This window comes from Coturnix japonica, chromosome 3 (assembly GCF_001577835.2).
Source record: "Coturnix japonica isolate 7356 chromosome 3, Coturnix japonica 2.1, whole genome shotgun sequence".
In the NCBI taxonomy this organism is placed as follows: Eukaryota; Metazoa; Chordata; class Aves; order Galliformes; family Phasianidae; genus Coturnix; species Coturnix japonica.
In genome coordinates, this window is record NC_029518.1 from 64,123,730 (window position 1) to 64,147,891 (window position 24,162).

Below are 24,162 nucleotides of genomic sequence, written 5' to 3' on the forward strand. Positions count from 1 at the left end.
GTTTGCTCACATTCATCAGAGCATCAACCAACACCCCCAAGTCCCTTTCCTCTTCACAGTCATCCTGCCACTCAGCCCCCAAGCCTATAGAGCTGCATGAGGTTATTGTGGTCTAAGTGCAGGACCCAGCACTTGGCCTTGTTGAACCTTATCCCATTCACCCTAGCCCTGTGATCCAACTTATCTAGATCCCTCTGAAGGGCCTCCCTACCCTCAGGCAGATTGACACCACCTCCCAACTTGCTGTCAGCTGCAAACTTACTGAGAGTAGACTCAGTCCGCTCATCTAAGTCACCAATGAAGATACTAAACAAGATAGGCCCCAGTACCAACCCCTGGGAAACACCACTTGTAACATGTCACCAGCTGAACTTTACTCCGTTAACCTCTACTCGCTGGGCCCAGCTTTCTATCCAGTTCCTTACCCAAAGAAGAATATACCTGTTCAGTAAAACCTGCCCTTCATGAACCTGTGCTGGCTGGGCCTGATACCCTGGATGCCACACACATGCTACATGATCTTGCTCAAGATGATTTGCTCCATAACTTTCCCTGGAACCAAGGTCAGGCTGACAGTTCCCCAGATCCTCCTTAAGGCCCTTCTTGTAGATCACATCAGCAAGCCTCCAATCCTCTGGGACCTCTCCAGATAACCAGGAGTGCTGATAGATGGATCATGAAGCACCAGCCCCTCTGTGGCAGGCAGCGCCGCCAACTTCCAAATTACATACTAGACCAGGCTGCCCAGGGCCCTATCCAACCCGGCCTTGAATACCTCCAGAAATGGGGCATCCACAGCCTCTCTGGGCAAAATCAACATTCAAAGCCAATTGCAATACATTCATTTTGTTCTTCCTGTAAATTTTTTTGTTTTTTTGTTTTAACCTTTTTGTGGTTTTGAAAAACACTGGTTTGTCTTTCAGGAAATCTGTGTCCTACTGCTATGTGATAGGGACTTCTGGTACAGTTCATGATCAAATAAAGATTTGTTGTCATTTTAGTTAAGTCAAGGAAAATCCTCCCAGATTTCAATTTTCCTCACAGTTCTTTGTGTCTTTTAATTATGTTCTTGTTATAGTCAGTCTGCTTGCACACATCAAATATCATAGTTCTTGAAGTCAAAAAGGGATTTAATAAATGAAAAAAAGAAAACAAACAAAAAAACTTTTTCTAGAGGTGCTAAATCCCTGTTCTGGCATTAGCCACTTGAGGGAGACAATGAGCCACAGGTTACATTTCTTAGTTGAGAGGTTTGCACTCATTGTGTGCTACTGTTAATTTTAAAACTATAGGGGCAGTGGGTTTTATTCTCTCTCCACTGTCAAACAAGATGGGCTCATCTCCTGATGTTCTTAGGAATATCTAGTCTATCCAGGTGATATCCCAGATTCTAGAATTAATATCTCGCAGTTGAGAAACCTGGTCAAGTTCTAATTCTACTTATGTGTTGATTCCTTATTGTTTTAGAAGTGCAGTTAAGTGTATTACATAAATAAGAAGCTTAAGGTAAAACACTACTAAGAACCACACATGAATAAAAGCATTCTTTGAGCTTGAATACCTTTCATCAGATAAGTATGACATGGGTGTTTTGTTTAATTTACTTTGGTACTAGCCACAAAACAGTGTATGGTATTCCTCAAGACTGAAGAATACTACATAAGAAACATTAAAATATTTAAGTAATGTTACGTGGGTATGCAAATACCACTTCCATCTTTAAGAAGGTTGAGAAGAATGATTCAGGGGGATACAGGCTGGTCAGATTTACCTCCATTTATTGGGAAGTGATAGAGCACAGAAATAATTTCCAGGACTATAAAATCATTGGAGATAATCAACACAGATTCAGAAAAGTTCACACTTGACCAAAGAAATTAGATGATGCATGGAAGAAAATTGATAATAGCTGGATCAAGAACACCCTGCAGCAATATACAAGATTAAAACAAAATAATAATAATTAAAAAAAAAAAAAAAGAGAGAGAGAGAGAGAGAGAGAGAGAGAAATATAATTTAAGTCTTGTAAGCATAATGATGAAACAGCTGCAAGAAAAAAATCTGGTTCTTCTTTAAACAAGTACTGGATACACCAATACTCGATGTCTTATAATATAGCCCTAAACAGAACTCCAGTCAATAAGAAAACTAAAGCTTTAGTTTAATTAGTGACAAGCAGAATTATCTCTGAGTCGATGCTGAAATAGGCAAGTTTGAATTATATGAAAGAGCACACTCTGACAATGTGAAGAAACTTTATCATTGAAACAAGTCTCAACCTTCAGTAATAATAAGAGAATGAAATGTGTCTTTGATCATTATGCTTTTTCATGTCTCTCTCAGAATCTACCATACTAAAAAATTAACATTAATCACACATCAGTGAGCTGCAACAGTTTTTGTATAGTTGTATAGTTGTATTACCAGTATACTTGACCCAAATTCTTTTGGCTCAGGGGACTTTGTGTTTGTTGTCACATTTATAATACTAGCAGAGACCTTTTTTCAAGTATTTTAGGGATCTATTCATAGTGAACTTTTATAACTGATTTTCAAGAGGAAAGATTAAAGCAGGAGAAATTATGTTAAATATTGCACCAAATGTCTAATCTTGAAGAAATAATATAAATAGGATTGATAGTTGATATATTTAGCATATATCTGAGAGTAGGCCTCAGTCCCCAGAAATGTAGTCATTTAAACCAAGTCATTTTTTACACTGTCTGATGAATTATAATTCATCTTATTACTTTTCCTGAGACTTAGGAAACAACACAATCCATTGTCATTATTCAAACACACTATGCCACATATCACATGCTAGTTGTGACAACCACATTGTAGCTTAGTCTTTAGTGCTAGCTACTCACTAGGACAAATGTTAAAGAATGCTTCATTGACTTCCAATTTGCAGAATAAAAGAATTACACTTTACTACTGTGTAGAGAATTGCCACAAGACCTGTGCAGTATTTAAATCTCTTTGAGGTTTTGGAAACTGAATTTCACCTAAAGCAAGCATACACTTCTAATCTACCTTGAAATTATTTTAGTTAGACTACACAAAGTGTATTTAGTTCATTTCAGGGTGGCAAGGAAGTTCTTCCACAATTCAGACTGACACAGTTTATCAGATATGCAAAGCCATTTCTAGTATGTGAAAATGTCTCTTAGAGCTCATTCCTCTACAATATGCATTTTACATATATAGAAAGTCACACAAACTGACATTATATTTTTAACAATGACCTACTTTAGCAATAATAACCATAAATGAAATAATGGAGCCACAAACAGTATGCAAATTCAACATCTTAATAAAATTATTTAAACTTTTATTCATCCAACACTTTTTTACATTTTACTAAGCACCTATAAGAATCTTTAATCCCTTAACTTATTTGATACCTCATTCATTTATTGGGGAAAAAAAACAAAAGTTTCAACTCAGTCTGAACTTTTAGTGGAAAAAAATCTTAGCTATTGGGAGAACAGTATAAGCACAGTAGTTACTTGGATTCAAATATTTACTTAAATGTGTTTTCAAATTAGTATCTGAGAAATGATGGTCACAATTCAGTGAAGACTACCTGCTTAATGTCCCAGTTTTGCACAGCCCCAAAAATTATCCTGATAGTTTAACTTCTGTATTCCATTGTCAAGGAAAACCTTCTAAAAGCAAAAAGGACAAAAGAGGGCTTATTTTTCATTATCTGAGATTGCTGGAATTTTAAAGTTGTTAAAGGAAAAAAAAAAAAAAAAAAAAGGATGTTGGACATACTATTCTGAGAGAAAGAGCAGGACAAGGAAGATATGATGAATCCAGGACTGTAAAGACCAGAACCTAAAACTGAAACAGAAACTAAAAATCAGGGAGGATAAGAGAAATCAAAGTATTTGAGTTGACAGGCCCCTCACTGTGAGGAAGGGAGGAACTGAAGGAAAGGAAATCTGAAAGGAAATAAAATATTTTAAAAGTACTGAAATTGCTTGAAAGCTGAGAGAAGGCACTTATGTTGAAACAACTGCCAGAAGAAGTAAAGTCTTGCTGAAGATAAAAAGAGCCACACAGGCTATTCTTGGACAGCTCATGAGAGTTTGATTCTGCTTAACACTTTGTACCATGCAAAGCATCTTTATGGAAGTTTTCAACTCAGACTGCAATCATTCTAACTTGTTAGCATTTTACTCCCAATTAGGCCCACTTTTTGTGTCTGAAAATAGCATACAAGGGTGCCTTGAGATCACCAGATGATCAGACTGTCATTCTTATCAAATCCAATGCCCAGTACAAAGAGAAACTGAGAAATATTCTAATATCCTAGATTCACTCAAAAAGATAACAAAACCACCGGAGTGTGGTCCCCCTATTCCAGTATGGTTGTTTTTCTCTCCTAGCAGATAAGGGGCATAAGTTTGTTTTGATACAATTGAAGTGATTCATATTTTCCAGACTTTGGATAACCTTTAGGTAGTCCTTCACCAAGAATACATAAGTTAAATTAAAATTCTCATCTCAACAGGACAAATTTAATATGGAGACTAACAAAGAGGAGACGAGCACACTGAATCAAGATTTAATTTGAAGTCAAATGCCTTGCTGTTTTTGTTTCTTTCAGTCTTGACACACATCCAAGAAGGCAGAATTAGAAGTAATGATACTTCTGTCTTTCATGTTTTATTAACAAGTCTCTTAAAACTGGAAAACACACAAACAAAAAAAAGAACAGGAATAATTCTATAAATTACTGAAGAGGAAACTGAGATAGAGCAGAAACAAAATCAAGTGAAAACTAGCTCTTACTAACAGTAATTTCTTCTACGTGTGACTACAGATTAAGTAGCTGGAACATATATGAACCAGTGTGATAACTCCTACTCTTTCACTTGTAATGAGAGATGGGAACACTTCACCAAATCATAAGAACATTTTCATGCAACCCTTTCATTTTACAGTAGGTAGCACTGTGAGTCAGATGATTAAATAAAATTTGGAACTTTGAGCAGCAAGTTTTTCCTCAGGTCTCTCAGATGAAATAATTTTGTATAGATTTCTCTATAGCAGGTAGAATATGACTTGAGAAAAGTCTAACCTGTTGCTTTATTACACCCAATGAGCAGAATAAAATTAGATAAAATCACCTAGATAATACCTGAAATCTAAGGTATCTACATGTCTGTAACTAATATGAGAACCCACCCAGTGAATTATCTGCAGCACCAATTGATGGTAGTGTTATTTACTGTCTTATTTGCAAACAGGCAATATTACTTCATGACAACTGCAGGCTTTGAAAACATTTAACAATTATATATTTTTTAGCCTTTTCCTAACATTAGCTTAGGAAAACCCAACATAAAGGATGTTTGCCTACAAGGAAATAAGAATTTAAAGTACCTCCATTTGTAGATATTCAGAATGGAAACATACTTTTGAGAAAAATTTCTCCACATTATAAATCATGTCTTATGATATCAAAACGCTGAAAATATTTTATCTGTTATATTATGGAAGAGTACCTGAATCTTACTAAAATTAATCCTATGCAATCTGTACAACATTGGCTAAGCTAGCTAAATCAGTGCAGTGAGTTTTTGACCACTTCTAATCTTATGCTTAGAGCTGCAGTTCTTCAGCCTGTGAGATGGAAATCTCTTATTACAGTCTACCTATAATTCATGTCAGGGTAGAATAAAACTAGAGGTTTTGCCCTTCATTTCCCTTGTAGCGTTCATCCTGTCCTTTTGTGCTTATCATGAAACAAAGAAGCACTTATTTATATACTGCATAGGATATTCACAAATTAAACAGAAAATTCTCAACTCTTTAGAGCTGAAATTGATAACTCTATGCCATTTAACAAACGGAAGAATAATAGCAAAGATATAGAAGAAGCTCTGGTCTTCTCTTGGAAAAAAAAAAAAAAGAGAGAGAGAGAAAAAAAAAGAAAGAAAAAAAAAAGATGAACAACCTTTTACAATCAATAGAATACAAATAATTGTTTAATTACTCAGTCGAAGCTAATTCAATGGGAATATAAAATAACACAGGTGTAAAGGTTTGAGTTGTAAGCATCCAAAGTAGGATGAGTGCAACGCAGATGGTCTGATCTCCTTTCTTAGAAGTCTTAAACTTTTTCATTGTGCCAATCTTATTTTATTTTAGCTGTCAACAACTTATTAAAACACAAGAATATTTCAAAGACTTATAATTTGATCATAGTTCAGTGATTTTCTCACGGAAAATGATAGACATATCACTAATACAGTGACTATCAGCCATGCTTTAAAGTGCAGAGGAAGAACTGCATTATTCTTTCACAGAGGTTAGACATTTGCAGATCACTTTGAACTGAAGTTCTGAAATAGGATACCTCTGTCCAAATTTAGACAACAGCATCCAAAATATTTGCCTTGTCTGCTTTCTAGTCAATCACAAACAGTAAGTTTTCTTACAGTGAGATGGATCTGACCCATTTAATTAATTAGGATGAAATAATTCAAGATACCAAAAATAGGTCTTCAAGAAAAGACTGGCTGCAACAAAATTTTCTCCTTTTTAGAATTATTGATTTACAAGAGTTGTGGTGCTTTTTTTTTTTTTTTTTTTGTTTGTTTGTTTGTTTGTTTGCTTGCTTGTTTGTTTTTTAATTTTAAATAGAAGTTTAAATCATGGAAGGAGCGAAAGTTTGTTGTGGTTTCCTGATTTCATAATTTATATTTTAAATAAATGAATGTATATTAGTACAATCACAGAATGGTTGTGGTCAGGAAACACCTCTAGAGGTCATTGACCCAACACCTCTGCTGAAGCAAGGGCATCCAGAACATCCAAGCAGCTTATCTAGATCTTTGAGGAGATAAAAATCTTCTCTTTGATGTGAGTTCTGGAGGTGAGTCTGCTAAATTCCTGTTTTGAGAAAGTTGTATGTTTCTCCATATCACATCACTCATTGCGCATTGATCCTGGCTGTCACTCCCCAACAGAACTGCTGGTTGTTCTCTGTCCCCCACCACTCTTATTTTAAAGCCCTTCTTAGTAGGTCAGCCATTGCACTTGTGAATATATGTGCGTGCATAAGTAGTGTGCATGAATCTACACTGTAATATGTAAATGAAGGACAATAAGATGGGACATATTTATTCCCTTCGTATTAAATCTCTAAAAGGGCAATGTGATGTAGGAATTACACTGCAAACTGTATTATGGAGCAGGCTACAGAAAATATTATCATTCAAATGAGTGTCGTCAGAACAATTTATTTCTGTACTTTATGTCATATTTTTTTATTTCTTATTTTCTTTATGAGGATTTTTTTCTTGTATTTTTAAATCATTATTAGTGCAATGCCATTAAACTTTTTTTCAAACATCTCTTATTTGAGAGGTTCTATAAAAGATTAAAGATGAGGTAATAAATACAAAACTGTTAAAAAGCCATTAAGAAAAAAAAAAAAAGCTTACTGTACACTGTACATTTAAAACTTGTTTATGTTTTTGTTTGCACTATCTCAGCACAGAAATAGCATCGCACAGCATAGTAATTTTTAAAGAGTATTTTTTTTTAATACCAGAAGTACAAAAAATATTATTTAAAATACAACTGTTATAAGATTAAATGCAAATGCATTTAGAAAATATATAATTCTGAAAGCTTAAGAAATGGGAACATTGTACTAACATAAATGCCATAGTTACTATAATAGTTATTAGTAATTATACTAATAGGTAAAAATGAAGTACTGTGCTATTGGTAGTGGGCATTTTTCCTACATTATTACATCTAATATCTGTAACCCAAGTGATGGAATTATAAATCAAACAGAAAATCTTTAACAGTTTGAAATGCATAGTGACAACAAGGTGCACATAATTTAGTCTGACTATGAAGCAGTGCAGAGCTGTTAATGTTTAGCTGACTGTTACCAGCTAAACTGAAGGCTCTCAAATCCACATCTGCTCCTGTAGTGTCAGATGGAAATAGTTTATGTCTTTGAATAAAATAATATTCCCTTAATAAAAAAATAATATTAATGTTAGTATTCCTGTTAACATCAAAGGCAGCTGCAAGTTCTATGCATATGTGCCTGCACAGAGACTCAGACCTTCAGTTATGTTGACCTCAGTTAATGGAGGTTTGAAAGGTTGCTTCTAAAGTCTTATATGCATTCCTGTGCTCTTTTCACGTAAGAAATCTATTCCGTGATCAGTTTCTGTATAATAAGTTAGTCACTGTGGTTCCTCTCTCTTTTTGGGAGCCATTACCACACAAAGTACTTCTGGGTAATCGTCAGAAACAAGCAAGGTTCCACTTATCCCCTTCTCCTATGCTGTCTTTCCAGGAATGAGTTAAAAGAACTGAGGAAATTAACTGAAGAACTTGCATTCCCTCCAATGAAGTATATTGTCTTTACTACCCCCTATTCTCTTTTTTTATGCTAGCATTAACCAAGACTAACTTCAGAGCATTCAGTAAGGTTTTGCACCAATGTAAGATCAGTACAACCAACTGAAGAGTCAGGCCTTACATCTCTGTAATTTACAGAATTCTTTAGATCTGTTTTACAAGCCCTCATTCCAAAATGTGCTTATGATAATGAAAAATAAAACAAACCAAAACAAAGCACCATACATCATTCCGAAAGTAATGCCTCCTATTTATTTCCGTGGAAAATACTAGAGATATAAAGAACACAATAACACTATTTGAAAGAGCAAATTAATCTACAAAACACTATTTTAAAAAACAGTCACTGCCATTAGCTATGAATTTTTACCAGGAACAAACAAAATCCTGCACACAATGCTTATAAAAATCTGCATCAGTGGAGGTGACCCACTGTTGCTGTCACCACTGCTGAAACACATCACCCACTGCCTCACTGTGCTCACATCCAACTATTTGGTCTCCATAAAATTTCAGAAGGCACTGATGAATGAATGTAAATGGGGTTCTATTTTTCTGCATGGAGGAAATCAGTTCCACCCCTTTGCTTCCTATGTATTTCCCTGTCAGACACCACTGTGTCAACATTTAATGTAATACTAAAACATTCAATTGCCTCTTCTCTTGTGTTAGTGATAGGACTAGAGGGAATGGTTTCAAGCTGCAGCAGGGGAGATTCAGGCTGGATATTAGGAAATTACTATTATTATTAGGAAATATTACTCCTCAGAAATGGTGGACAAGCACTGGACACTGGACTGCCCAGGGAGATGGCAGAGTCACCAACCCTGGGGGTGTTCAAGGAACGATTGGATGTTGTGTTGAAGGACATGGTTTAGTGGGAGCTGTTTGTAATAGGTGAATGGTTGGACTGGATGATCTTTTAGGTCTTTTCCAATCTTGGTGATTCTATGATTCTATGACTTCTGCTACCATACCACCAGCACTCCCCTCTGGCACTGTGGACCAACATAATAAAATAGGAGGCATTTCTTTCAGATTTGCCTTGTATAACCTGAAAAAAATTTGATCCAGTATACAAATTTACCCAGTTGTCCAAATTTACTCCATCTCTCTGTCTAACTTTACAGAAAATGCAAAAATGTTACATGAATTTGCTAGAAATTAATATGGCATATTATCCCAAAACATCTCAAAAACATCTCAACATATTAGTCTTCTATAATGTCCCCAATGTCCGTTATTACTGATGGCATTATAAAGGAAAGGGAGTAAGTAGTCGCTCAAGGGATTCTCATAGCAGTGGTAAGATTCTTAGAGGCACAAGAACTATGAACTTCAGAGCTCTTGACAATGACAATAGCAAATATTACTAATCGGTGAAAATCACTCTGGAGGACAAAATTCTAAACAATTTAAACTTTCATGTTCACTTCACATAGTAAAAATGGAAGTAGCTCAAGATGGAACTCAAGGCTGAATTTGCTGCCATTGCTCATGTGGTGTCACAGCATGAACATGGCAGGGTGTCTTAATAATGTTTTTCATAAAACATTAATTAGAAAAACTCATTCTGATAGAGTTAGAACACAGAATATGAAAAAATTGGATAGTTTGGCTGTAAAAGAATAAAGAAATTGGATTTAACATAAAGTATACCATACCCTGGTTTTGTCCTGCAAATGTCACAACTAGACTGAAATTTTGGAACAAAATAAATTGTAAAATAACCAAAATGTACAGAAAATAGTTTAACTGCTGAAGTTCTTAGTAAAATTTTGTAAAAATTTAAAGTTATTATTAATTCCTAGGAAAATCTTATCACAGGCTGGTTGAGGTGGCAAAGGACCTCACGAGGTCATCTGACCCAGCCCCTCCACTCAAGCAAGGACTCCTAGAACAGGTTGCCCAGGACTATGTTCACATGAGTTTAGAAGATCTCCACAATCCCTCTGGGTAACCTGTGTTTTCTATGTCCAGTTGGAACATCTTATGTCCAGTTTGTGTCCCTTGACTTTTTTCTTGACACTGGGCAACACTGAAAAGAGCCTGGTTTCATCGTCTTTTCATGCATTTATATACACTGATAAGAAGCTTACAGCTTATTTAACCTTATGTCTGATTTGAAATCAGAAAACTATTCCACACTCGTCCACTAACTGCAAAAAAATAATCTTGCTAAATCTGAGAAAAAATTGCAACTTTCTTTAGTGCTTGAAATAGCTGACTTCTATTTTTTTTTGTTTTGAACCTATAGTTCCATCCTGAAATAAGATTCCTGAAAGACTCTCTTATTTGCAATATAAACATACTAATTTGTTCAGACAAGAGCATTTTAACTTTCATTTTATATTACTAAAGTACTGGGACTAAATATTTATCTCATGCAGTTGCATAGATCTTGCATACAGACCTACAGCTATTGCAGAACTAACCCTCATCCTTTTAAAGGAACAATGGAATTACATTTTCTAGTACCATCACAACCTATTTTTAGGTTGCTGCATTGTATTTGTAAGAAGCAAGAACTATCAAAACACAGACTGCAAACCAAGATATTTCCTTTTTTTAGTGTATGCTTTTATATCTGGTCCATTCAATTCATACTCTATAATACAGTGAGCAAAATGGATAACCAGTGCAGTTCACAATTAAAATGTTGAAAGCATGGTTTAAACCAAAGACTCCTTATGCTTTCAGAGCTCTTCTACTATTAAGCGTATCACACTATGAAGCATAAATGTAACATTTTATACTGTATAAAAAGCAATATAAACTGTTTAGAGGAATCTCTGTAATGCAATTAGTTTTTATTAGTATTACAGATGCAGTTTTAATGAAAAAGTATATTGATAGGTAATAGGAAGGGAAGAAAATTATTGTCTTCTCATCCAGCTTTCAAACAGGACAAGATTACTTCTTATTTTATGTTTGCCAATGCTTTCATGTGGGAGAACAGCACTACATTATTCTAGTTCACTGACAAACACTTTAGCTCATTAATTGAGGTGTTTAATAAGTGATTATACAACAAGTTGGGTGAGAAGACTGTGAGTATTGCTCTTAATTCTACAATGAGATCCAGCTCCTGCTTTGTTTAGAATTTTGTCTGTTGCAGTGGTGCTTGGGGTTTTTTAATGGCATTTAATCAATTACCGAAATAATAGACAGAGAAGCTTTATAAATTTAAACAATTATATGGACATAATTTGATTTTTTCCATCATAAGATAAATAATCTTAAAAATGTTAATGTCTAAGAAATACAGTACAAAAAAACTGTTCTGAAAGCAGTTAAATTTTTATTACTTTATTGTTATTTATAGAATCTTTTCCTTCCAACAAACAATAATGGATCTGAAAGATTCACGTAGGCATTTCTTATCAGAGGAAAATCTAGTTTTAGGAAGTTTGACCTCTTGTTTCACTGCTTTCAGTAAACCTTGAAAAGAAGTGATCACAGGTAACCCAAAATTTGATTCTATCTACAGAAACTGCACATGACATAAAGGGAATCTGCTTGACAGAAGTAATCTTCTTGCTCTTTCTTTCTGAGTGTCTTAGAGCCATAAGAGAGAAGGGCCTCCCTCATCAGTTATTTTTGTTTACACTACTGCTCGGGATTGCTTTGATGGTACTGTACAACTGACAAAACTCTTTGAAGGTGGATTCTTCTGTTCAAAGAATAAGTGACAAAATCATTCTCAGGCTAAACAACTACTTTTCTATATTAACATATTTCTCTCTTTTTCTTTCTTTCTATTATTTTTTTTTTTTAATAAATCTTATAACTTTGGAGATAACAGCTTAACTCCTCTGCATCAAAACAGAGGACTCAATTACTAATGGATTTAATTTCTTCAGTCTCCATCCTGCTGTTGTATCTTAGCTTTGAATAATTATTGTCTTTTTAGAATTGTCAAGAATATATTATTTGTATTTTCCAAGCAACCCAGAATCTGTGCTAGATAATTGGGTTATGTTCCATGAAACTCTAAGAACTCAGGGGGAAATGAGACAGATTACTGATGGATTCTGCTCTAACATTTTAATGGCCAATATGAACAGCTGAACCTCAAAACTTTTATACTCAGAGCTACTTTGTTTACTTTTATTATGGTTTGTTGTATGTGTTTGGTTTTTTTTAAGTGAAAAATAAAAGCTCTTGATTAACTTATGCAAACACTGTGTATCAGTCTTTACATATTTATAGGAATTGTTTTTGTGTATAAGGCTGGCTAAAGAATATTCACAATTTCTCTAAAATAACAGTAAAAAAGATTTGAAAAGCCTGGGAAATCCCTAATAAACATGTATATAAAAGATTTCTCTTTTTCAGTGTGTTTTAGGGAGACTTCAAGGCTATATATCTGGAAACCAAACAGTATGCAAAATGTAATTTAAGCCATTCAGATATGTAAATACGATGTCAAACCACAGGAGACACCAGTGTAAAAAGAGGTGCCAATCTACTTCCATGTTCTGTCTTTGATTCAGTTTAGTGAAAAATCAATGAAGTAAGAATACAGAAAATATCAGTAAAGCGTTCAATAATGCCAAGGAGGGATGAAAATACTTAAATGCCATACAAATATGAGACCAGAAGTAGAGAACAAAGACAACATTAAAAAAAAAAAAAAGAAAGAAGAAAAAGAAAGAAAAAAGTAGAAGCTGAAGATGTTCAACAATGAGATTTGAAGTCAGTTTACCAAATTACAATACCACTAAAAGATTTAAAACAACAAAATAAAAAAAAAAAAAAAAAAAGAGGAAGAGGAGTTGTGTGATCAACAAGAGATACATAGTCTTAGAGATGGAAGCTGCACTTGAAAATCATATGAAGAATCACAAATCGTGTTGTTAATACCCAGAAATCAATGTCAAAACTGGATTAAAGTTTATTGTAGCTCCCAAACCAAGGACAGAAGGCTCCCAAAAAACATTTTCCCATGTCTTCTAGCAGCAGTCAAACCTGATGCAACACATCTCTGTCACAAACATCTTAAGCCCACAGGAAGAGGGGATAAAGGAGCTGCAGAGCATCTGCATCTGACTCAGGATGTTGAAAATCAGATCTAAAGTTTGATAAAAAAGCAAGACTAAAATTTCCTCCCAGGAAAGACAGCTCACAAGGAAAGACAAGCAAACATCTAAGTTTAGTGAAGCTATGCATGACAATTAATTGCAATGAGAACATAAATGTAAGACACACATATACACACACAACAATCAGTATTACAACTGGAGATATATCATTCTCCTCATTTCCACAAACAAATAAAACAGAAAACATTCAATTCAGGGGAAAAAAAAAAACAAAAAACCAAAACCAAACCAACCAAACAACCAAACAAACAAACCACCACAAAAAACAGCTTCAGGAAGTGCACATGGACAATGCAGCTGGAAAAGAACGTGGTCTTGGAAAGGGGAACTGAACAATAATATTGAGTGGCAGTCAATATTAAACATGAATATGAACCTTGCAAAGGTGTTGGGCAGCACTGCATTACTTGTGAACAAAGAGTGCATACAGAATTACAAAAACAAACCAATCAACAACAACAGCAAAATACTAAAATTATGGATGCTACTGTACCATTTTGAATGAAATGTCTTTAGATCCACTCAAGATATTTTCTGATCATTGCTATATGCTCTAATTTTTGACTGATTAAGAGAATAAGAGAGATTAGATAGTGGATGTTCTCTTATCACTTATTGTCCTGCTTGTATCTAGAATTATAGAACAAAAATTATTAAGATATAATTACCCTAATAGTCCTGGTGGCCAAGAATGCCAATAGGATCCTGGAGTGCATTAAAAGGAGTGTAGCAAGCAGGTCAAGGGAGGTGATCCTCCCCCTCTAATCTGCTCTGGTCAGGCCTCATCCAGAGTGCTGTATCAAGTTCTGGACTCTCTAGTACAAAAAAGATAGGGATCTCCTGGAGAGAGTCCAGCAAAGGGCCACAGAGATGATAAAGGGCCTGGAGCATCTCCTCTATGAGGAAAGGCTGGGTGACTTGGGTCTTTCTCAAGGACCATCAGCCTTAAGAAAAGAAGACTCAAAGGGGATGTGAATAATGTTTACAAATATCTCAGGTGTCAGAGTCAAAGAGACATGGCCGACCTCTTTTCAGTGATCTGTGTGGACAGAACAATGGGAAATGTCCATAAAGTGGAGCATAAGAAGAGACTCAGGCACCCAGCCTTTCCTCATAAGGGAGATGCTCCAGGCCCTTTACCATCTTTGTGGCCTTCTGCTGGAGTCTTTCAAGGAGATCCTTGTCTTTTTTGTATCAGGAAGCCCAGAACTGGATACAGTACTCAAATATATATATTTGAAACAAAAGCAGATTATACATTTGGTGCAATTACGAAGCATTTCATAATGATCTCCAAAAGAAACTCTGCATAAACTTTAAAGACAGGCAGCCAGCTGGTTTAAGAGAAAAGTATATGTAAGTCAGTGTGGGGTTGTTATTTTCTGTTCACTGCAGATAAGTATACAAAAGCCACAGTGAAAAACCTGGCTAACTGGACAGTATTCAAGACATTAAATTATAAATAGATAAGCATATTAATTATGTACGTTTATATTAATTTTAATTCTTTATCAATTAAAAGAACAAGTAGTATTCCTTTGGACTTCCTGTATAAAAGAAAGGATTTTGAGAACACTGGGTTTGTTAGACCAAAGAAAGTAACAGCGTGAGAGTAATATACACAGTGACAAAATATTAATTCTGAAATTATAATTACATTCAAAGTCAGTAGATCAAAGGGAAAAGTGTAAACAAATCGGGTATGGTTTCCCTCTTTATATTAGCTCTGTCAAGATTAGTTATTGGCAAAATTTAAAGGTTTAAAAGTTCAACAGTGATTTGCATTCTAAATTTTAGAAGCATCCTTGAAGGTATTCTTGCTTAAAGATTTAGTACAAAAATAAGGTGAACATTCTAGTAAGTGAACATCCTTTATTTCCTGATCTAAAACATAAGAGCCAAAGTTACAGTAATATTTTATATCCATTACATGCCAAGTGGTCACTCTTTAAAGAAGTCTGTTCTCCTCTTTAGTTAATCTTCATATGGCTCTCACCCAGCTTCCTCTGACCATCAACAAATAAAATCCATTCTATTAATTTTTCTATCTTTTTGTCTTTCAGAAGGTTAAGAAAAATACTTGATGTTGAAATTATACATATAGCTTTTCTTTTGCCCTCAATAAAACAAATTGAGTGCAGAGCAAGTTTCAAAATAAATTCATAAAAAATCTATCAGCATTAATGAAAATGCAACTTTATTCCCCAACTTAACAACAACTGATGATCTAGGGTGTCATTATTGGATCAATACTTAATTACTATTTTAAGATACTACTGTAATTATTGATGAGATCCAGCTGTCCAAAATTTCTGCCTCATAACATCTGTATGAACATTTTATGACCAAGACATGCAAAACACTTTCCAGAGGCGTGAGGAGAGGTAGATCTCCAGGAGTAACTATTGTTACTAGATGTTAATAAATCCCCAGAGATCCAACAAATCTACTAGAAAACACAAGAAGATAATAAAACATGATGTGGATCACCTTGCAATGACATTCCTCTGTAGGACTTGGTACTTTCAAAAAGCCATATGAGGATTGTCCAGCTTACTGACATCAAATCATCTCCAGCAAAAGATACTATACACTGTTATGTTCCGCTTCGTAACTGACCAAGTGATGTCCCTCAGGAATCAGAACTGGGGCTGTTTAGTATACTGATCTTTTACATCAACCGTGGGAATGAGCACACCCTCAACAAGTATGAGGAAGACATCAAGCCGTGTGGCACAGTTGACACACCCAAGCAATGGGACACCATCCAGAGAGACCTAGACAGGCTTGAGCAGTGGGCCTGAACTACATGAGGTTAAACAGTGCCAGGTGCGAGGCGCCTTGCACCCAGGTTGCAGCAACTTCTCCTGTCAATACAGGCTGGGGAATGAAAGGTTAGAGCACAGCCCTGTCAAAAAGGACTTTGGCATACTGCTGGACATGAGCTAGCAATGTGCCCATGCAGCCCAGGAAACCAACTGTATCCTAGTCTGCATCAAAAGAAGTGTGGCCAGCAGGTCAAGGGAAGTGACAGCTACTCTGTGCTGGTGAGACCTCAACTGGACTACTGTGTCTTAATGTGGAATCCTCAGTGCAGGAGGATGGACCTGTTAAAGCATGTTCAGAAGAACCCCAGTAAAATGATGCAAGGGATGGAACAACTCTCCTGTGAGGACAGTCTGAGAGAACTGGGGCTGGTCATCCTGGAGAAGTCTACAGAGAAATCTGATAGCAGCCTTTCAGTATCTAAAATGAAGCTATAAGGAAAATTAGAGGATACTCTTTAGCAGGGTTTGTGACAAGACAAGGTGAAATGGTTTCAAACTAAAAGTGGGGAGATTTTTATTGGACATAAGAAAGAAGTTTTTTACTTCTAGTAAAAAGAGACACTATAATAGGTTGCTCAGAGACGTGGTGGGTGCCCCACCCCTGGAGACATTCAAAATGAGGCTGTATGGGACTCTGAGCACCCTGATCTAGCTGTAAATGTCCATTTATTGCAGGGGAGTTGCACTAGATGATCGCTGGGGGTCTTTTCCAAATCAAAAGATTCCACAATTCTATGACCATCCCAAAACTGACTAGTGAGGAAAGGCTGTTAAGATGTAGCGCTGTGTACCACTTTCTAGCAGATCCTGAGGTTTTATTAACAATAAGATTCCAGACTTTGACAATTTTACTTTCTTACCCACAGTTCAAAAATATCCATTTGTTTAAATCAATGAAAGAGACTCAAGGAGAAAAAAAAAAAAATGTCAAAGTGAATGTTTTAAGGTAGGACTGATATAGTACATGAGCAGCAAAATGTTTCATGCTTGGGGCCAATTAAAAATAGTCAAGTTAAGCCTGTTTGATTGATAAAATATACACTAAAGTACAAAATGAATGATAGGAATGGGACATTTCATTTCTAAAAATTAACTCTCTGGCAGGCATACACATATTTTACTTTCACACTGATACACTGCACCAGAGGCTTCTAGCAGCAAATGACAGAGTACATCTCATACAAAAATAAAACCAATACATTTCAACTATTCCTGTAAAAGAAGAACCTGTATAAATATTACACTGTTGTAAATTCAACAGTTATCAAGACCAGATGTAGATTTATCCTAGGAGTTTTTATGTGTTTTGCAGCAGCGTGCCTCATAAAAACTGCAATAAGTATGCTAATTTTTAATGTTTTCATACTTCAGTTCCATATTTTATTAACATATAAAACTAAGATTAAATGTATATTAATATTATGCTTTTGAATATTGCCTTCAAAAATTTGCTAATAACAATATGATTAATATTTCAATAACAAGTGAACAATTATTTTTCATTTAGTATTTGGAATGGCTAAGTCCTTGGTCAGGAGATGCTATTACTAAGGCACATCAGGGAAATTAGTTTGATATGATGGTTTAACCTTCACTTTAATCTTCTGGCAGTAGTCACTCTGGATCTTCTGTAGATAAGCAAGCATGAAGGCGTTTGGCATTCATGTTTAACGTGAACAAACCCTGATTCAGAGGTAGCAGGCTAAAATGTGACAGAATATTTAACAGAGGTGGAAGGGTGATGAACTGAGGTCTTCTATTTATCTTTCTAATTATCAGCTATGCAAGGAGACAAAGAGAACTTCGATCTTTCAGGTGAACCAAAATATAAAGTATTAGAGGGATGTGATTAGTAGTCTCCAAACAATTTCTCAAACAGGTGGCAGGGAACATCTGGCATTATCAACACAAACCTCACCCGTGAAGTCCAAATTTTACTCTGGGGTTGTCCAAATTTTGCAAAAAAAAAAAAAAAAAAAAAAAAAAAGTATCACATAAAAAATAAGACCGTGCAACCCTGTGTGCCTGTATTTTATTGTGTTTTGATGAATTTACAAGTAAAGGCCAAGAAAAGAGTTTCCTGAGTTTCATACAGCCTCCACTGAATGCCCACAATGACATATTTAGCTATACATACCTCTGCCACTTCTCAGCTGTTCATTAAACCACTGTAGAATTTGGAATGCTACTGGATAATATAGGCCAACATTGGTAATGCGTATTATGCAAAGCATTTAATATTAACTTTATACTGCTTTGTCTTAGGCTAGGGAATTCACATCCTTAGAGCAACTGTTTAACCAAATGTAGTCCAGCAGATATTGCCTTGTAAAGTAAGAACAGAAAGATACAAATAATTCTGTTATAGGAATGGAGAGAGAAGTGATTATAAGTGATTACCTTAGATCTTTACTAGCAGGGCCAGTATATGACATGCATATGAGATCTTAGTATTAGTTTACACTGCAGTATCTAAAACATCAAAAATAGAAATTGTACTACAAAGTGCAGGAAACTCCAATTTTTAGATAACATCAAATGTTGTCTAGAGGCATCACTTCAGAACAGGCAAGTTTCAGTTTATTGCTTTAGTATAACCCACACTCAAGAAACAAAAACCTTGACCACTCTAAAGGGTCACTCTGTTCAACTACCATACACAACATTAAAAATATGGAAACAAACTAGCTCAGTTCCCATTCAGTAAATTATGAGCAGGGGATTCCTTAGTTGGAGAATTTTTGCTTGAATAAAAGCTCATTTTGTAGCTAAGCAATCTTTTTTAAAAGTTTGTCATTAGCTGAATTCATCAAAACACAAAAAATTTACTATCGCCCTTTATAATGAGTTCCAGAGACTATCAACTCTCTGAAAAAGGAAATGTATAACTACTTTTCTATTCTAATTGTTCTGCTTAAAGTCTTGTTCTGTCTTTTCTGCTAGATAAGAGAGCTCACTATTTTCCTTCTATTGGGCTATGTAATTACCTAAAATGCTGATCTTCTCTGATAAAGTTTGTCTTCTCATTTCTGGGTTTTTATTTCCAGCCTTACCCTCATTATTTAGTTAAAGTGTGTGTAATATGTAGTTATAATTAGATTTAGAATTTCAGTATCAAGCTTGCTTATGTTGTATGCTTATTTCAAATTATACTCTGCTATCTTTGTTAATCATACTATCTACTTTCTATATATACTGAATTTTCACATACAGTTTATACTGAAATTCTTTTGTTCACTACAGATCCTTAGTTCCTTAGTTTTCTCAGAGTTACTGTTTCCCAGTTCAATAGGGAAAGACCCAGTTTATTATTTCTAGATACAGAATTATGGCAGTTGACACCATTAATCATATTTTGGCTTAATATGTAATCTTATTCAGCTGTTATTATGTCATGTTTACACATTCCTATTAGCTACTTTACCACTTTTCTTTCTTTTTTTTTTTTTTTTTTTTTTTTTTTTTTTAATTTATGTCTGATTAATTCTACCTTTAGGAACCTCAGCTGCTTGTGATCACTGCAGCTTCATCCTTCTGAGAATTATTGTTAACTCAATGTCTTGTGAAAGATCTGTATTACATATGAGCAACACTGAAAGTCTAGCAAATGCCATCAAATTAGAGAGAGGAATATGGTGGTGGTTGTTGTTTTGTTGGTATTGATACATTTGATGTTATAACCCCAGATAATCCTTGCTAAAACTCTGTGTGGTTTCCTCACTTCTTTGCTTTTTTATCATTTGTGATGAAAAGACTGAAATGCCAAGATTCTGGGTATGGGCAGAAACATATTATCCATAGACTGTATGAATAAAATTCTGGCTTCCCTAACCATTACTACAAGAGTGTATTTCTACAATATTCTCTGTAAAACATTCATAATAGTGTCAGAAATTTAAAATGCAGTATGTTTGTATTAATTGGGAAATTAATTGAAATTTAGACTAGAGCTCTGTGCTAATTTAGCCACTGTTAGTACAGATAAAGCAATATTTTTTGCTAGATAGCATCCAATGCATGCATGGATGTGAGTAACTATGTAGACAGACAGAAGAAAAGTCTTGTAAAACATTGTATTCTGTTCTCTGTTGACTCCACTGGCTGTCACAACGAGTCTCACAAGTGAATGCGCACTTGAATGCCAAGAGAATGTTTGTAGCAAGTGGATGAGAAGCAATAGTCTTCTCAGGAAAACAGTATCAGCACTCATAAATCTAAGTTCAACTCTTCATACACAATTTTTGGAAGACACTATATTGTTTCTCTCATATATCTTGCAGGACTGAATTTTTAATCAGTCAACAACTTGCTCAATGCAGAAATATTATCAATAGTTCCTCTTGTAGTATTAGGAAAAGGAGTCTGTGGAGGTAGAATGGCTTTTGAAAGGTCTATATAGAAAGACTGTTTTGATGTGTGGGCTTACTGCAGAATCAAGTTCATAGACACAGAGGTGCTGCTCTCAAGAGCAGTTCCAAAAAGCCAGTCATGGTGCCAGCCATCACTTGCAGCATCCTGACTGCCCACTGAAGTGTTAAGTATGAAATGTCAGCTGCACTGAGTCAACCATACGGTTTAAAGCATGCCTGAGTAAAATTAATAGCAAGCTCTTTTGAACTTTTAGCCACAAAAGAGATAGAAATGAAGGAATAAATCTTTCTGAAGAGCAATATCTTGGCTATAGTCAGAAAAAAAAAAGTGTACAAGACAGAAATGAGAGGTGACTAGCTCATACAGTGAGTGCTTTAGCAAACCTTCACCATGCACAGGATTGTGCATCCTGTATAGCCACTGAATTTGACTCACAGCTACATAGACAGATGTTTAAGCAACTCACAGTGAGGATAGTCATAAAAAAAAATTTCCACTGACGGCACTAAATCTCCATGAATCACACTGGGGAAAATGTGTTGACATAATTATATGTATACATACAGTTCACTTGCCAGATAATGCAGACTTTCAGAGAGAGCCATATGAGGCATGTGTTAACATTTACTAGAGATGAGGCAATTTAAATTCCTGGTCCTTTACTAATCATTCAGCTCCACTTGAAAAATAAAAAGTAACAGCTACACTTGAACAGTAATGTTACATGCTGAGAAGTGCTTTATTGCAGCTTGTAAAATTACCATTGAGACAGCAGAGTCTAAACGCAGACAGTAATAGAGGCGTGGATTTAAAGCATACTTTTATTTTGGAAAGCAGCTCTAAAAATGGCATCTTGCGGAGGTTCTATGTTCATTATGTCCCAACTACTCCAACTCAGTTTTGCTTAAGTGTCAAGTAAAAAGATGTTTTCCTCACAGTTCCAAGCTCTGTAAACTCACCCTTATGACTGCCTTGACAGCAAGTCAACCCGTGTTGCTTCATGCTAACAAATCAGTGCCAGTTCCACTGACCCAGTGGGAAAGCTGAATTATATCTAAGTGTAAATAGGCACAGAAATGTATGAAGCATCTTTTGTTTTTAACTCTGTCACTGGCCTATGTCCAAAATCAATCTGCAGCTTAGACAAGGAAAGTGACAGAGATGAGGCTGTCATCACCAGTAAGCACAAAGAAAAATCATGAGAGTGCTCAGTGAAATATGCCAAACTAGAGCGAGGATTTAGAGAAACCAAGGAGAAGGCAGGCCCACATCCTATCATGTGAATGTCAGACTGAAGCTGCAGATGCAAGATTATTGCTGGATAGGGGAAAACATGCTGAAGACAGTACAGCAAAATCACAGAGGAAACAACAGAAGAATGGAGGCAAGAATATCTAGGGAACTAATAAACAACCACCCTCAGCGGCTGAATTAGATAGGATATTTCTTGTCTCTCAAAGCCTGTCACATAAACAGGGAGAATATGTAGGGCAGTAGATTTAGATGATAATCCACAGCATAATAGTAGCATTTGTGTGATCCCAAATAATTAGAGTACTGATAGACTATAACAAATCATTTGAATACTACCACAGAATGTTTCACTAACCCTCACTATGACATGATCTACGGGATGACAACGAATATTAAAAACTAAACAGTTTCCTGGGTAATTCTAACAGCATCCCTGAGGTAGTCCAGGACAACTGCAGACTGATAATCAATCATTTAATTAATTTAAAACTGGATGGGTAGTCTAAGCCATACTTTCATTTAACTGAAAGCAAATCTAACATTATTACTTCATGTGTGTATACCTGCATTTCATAAGCACAGCACCTCACTTACTGTGTGTTATGCCAAGGTTGACAATTCCAGTTCAAAGCTCAGAGTTAGCTTCCATTAAGAATTTTCAGGCTATTCTTACATGAATAATACACACAATGTCTGCACCCATTAGCTGACCTAAGGACAACTGGCACAAAACAGCTCATATCCATACCATTAAACTTTCTTAGCTTCAAAACAGAATGGTTCATCCAAGTAGATTTTGGCCTATGCTGAATTCCAGATGAGACCTAGAAATCATTTGGAAGAACATTCATTGTCCCACTTCAAGTTCAAGTCAAGGACAATGCTAAAAATTCAACACTATGGACAACAACATTCCAGTGTTCATTCCTGTTCTCTGTCACTCTTTAATCTATTAGCTTAGATGTACACTTAAAGTCTGTACACTAGGCTACAGCTGCTCAAAAATTCAAAACACTGGCTTCTGTTACCTTGAGTACTTTTCTTCTCTGAGCTCTATCCTCCCATTCACTTTACCCTGTTCCTCCTTTTGCCCTTGACAGCATGGCCATGCTCTTGGAGCAAGCTTGCACTTGGCTCCTCATCCTATCAGAAAGGGTCACCTGAAGGCTCATTTACTTTAAGTACAGCATGTCGTGGCCAGCTGTTTTAGTTGCAGATTTGCTTGATTTCATTGCCAACTGCAGTTACCCTTGAACAATAGCTAGTATTCAGTACTGCCAGTATTTACCTGCCACTTTGTGAGGTGTCAAATGACAACTCAAGCACTAATAAAGAAAGTCTCTACAGAGTTTTAATTTGTTAATACTAACAGTAAATAATACTCCTAAGCTAGGCAGAAGACATAGAAATGTAACACTTTTCTGACTGGCAAGAAAGGCTCCCAGATAAGTTCCCTGGTTCCCCTTTATAGATTTTCTAAGTTTATTGAGCTGTCTGCTAGCACTGCTAACAAAGTCAAGTTGCAGATGACAGACTAAGACTGGAAGGGCACCAGCCGCATTTTGCATGGTCTCTTGGACTCTACTAAATATGAAGTTACATTATTTATTGTCACAAACGACTAAAAAAACCTTAGAAATCACCTCCCAATCTTCATCTTTCACTACAGTTCACAATCAGATGTAAAAATAAAAACAAAAACAAAAAAACCAAACAAACAAGAAAAACAACTATTGTTAACAGCTATTAAATAAAATCAAAAGAAAAAAGAGAAAATTAAAAATCACAAATGCAATCTATTGATTCTTAAAAACTCCAGAAAATGGTTACATATGAGAAACAGATCTTCTACATACAGTTTTACAGGTCAGGCTGTTCAAAAATGCACTGTTTGTATTTTATTTTTTCTTTTTAAAACACAGACTGCATCATTGAAGTTATAAAAAAATATTTCTGTATTTCTGATTTTCATAGGGTTCACTTGATAATCAAATTAACAGAACAATTTCAAGGCAAGTGACAGAAAAAGCAAAAATTGTGTTGTTCCGTTGTTTTCCTTTTTTTTTTTCCATTTAAATCAAGTGATAACTGTGGTCTGATAAACTGAACAACGTCACTTAGCAGCGCACACAATGAGAAACTAAAAGCTTTTAATTATACTTTTACTCAGTAGGGGTGAAATTATAATTTGAAAGACT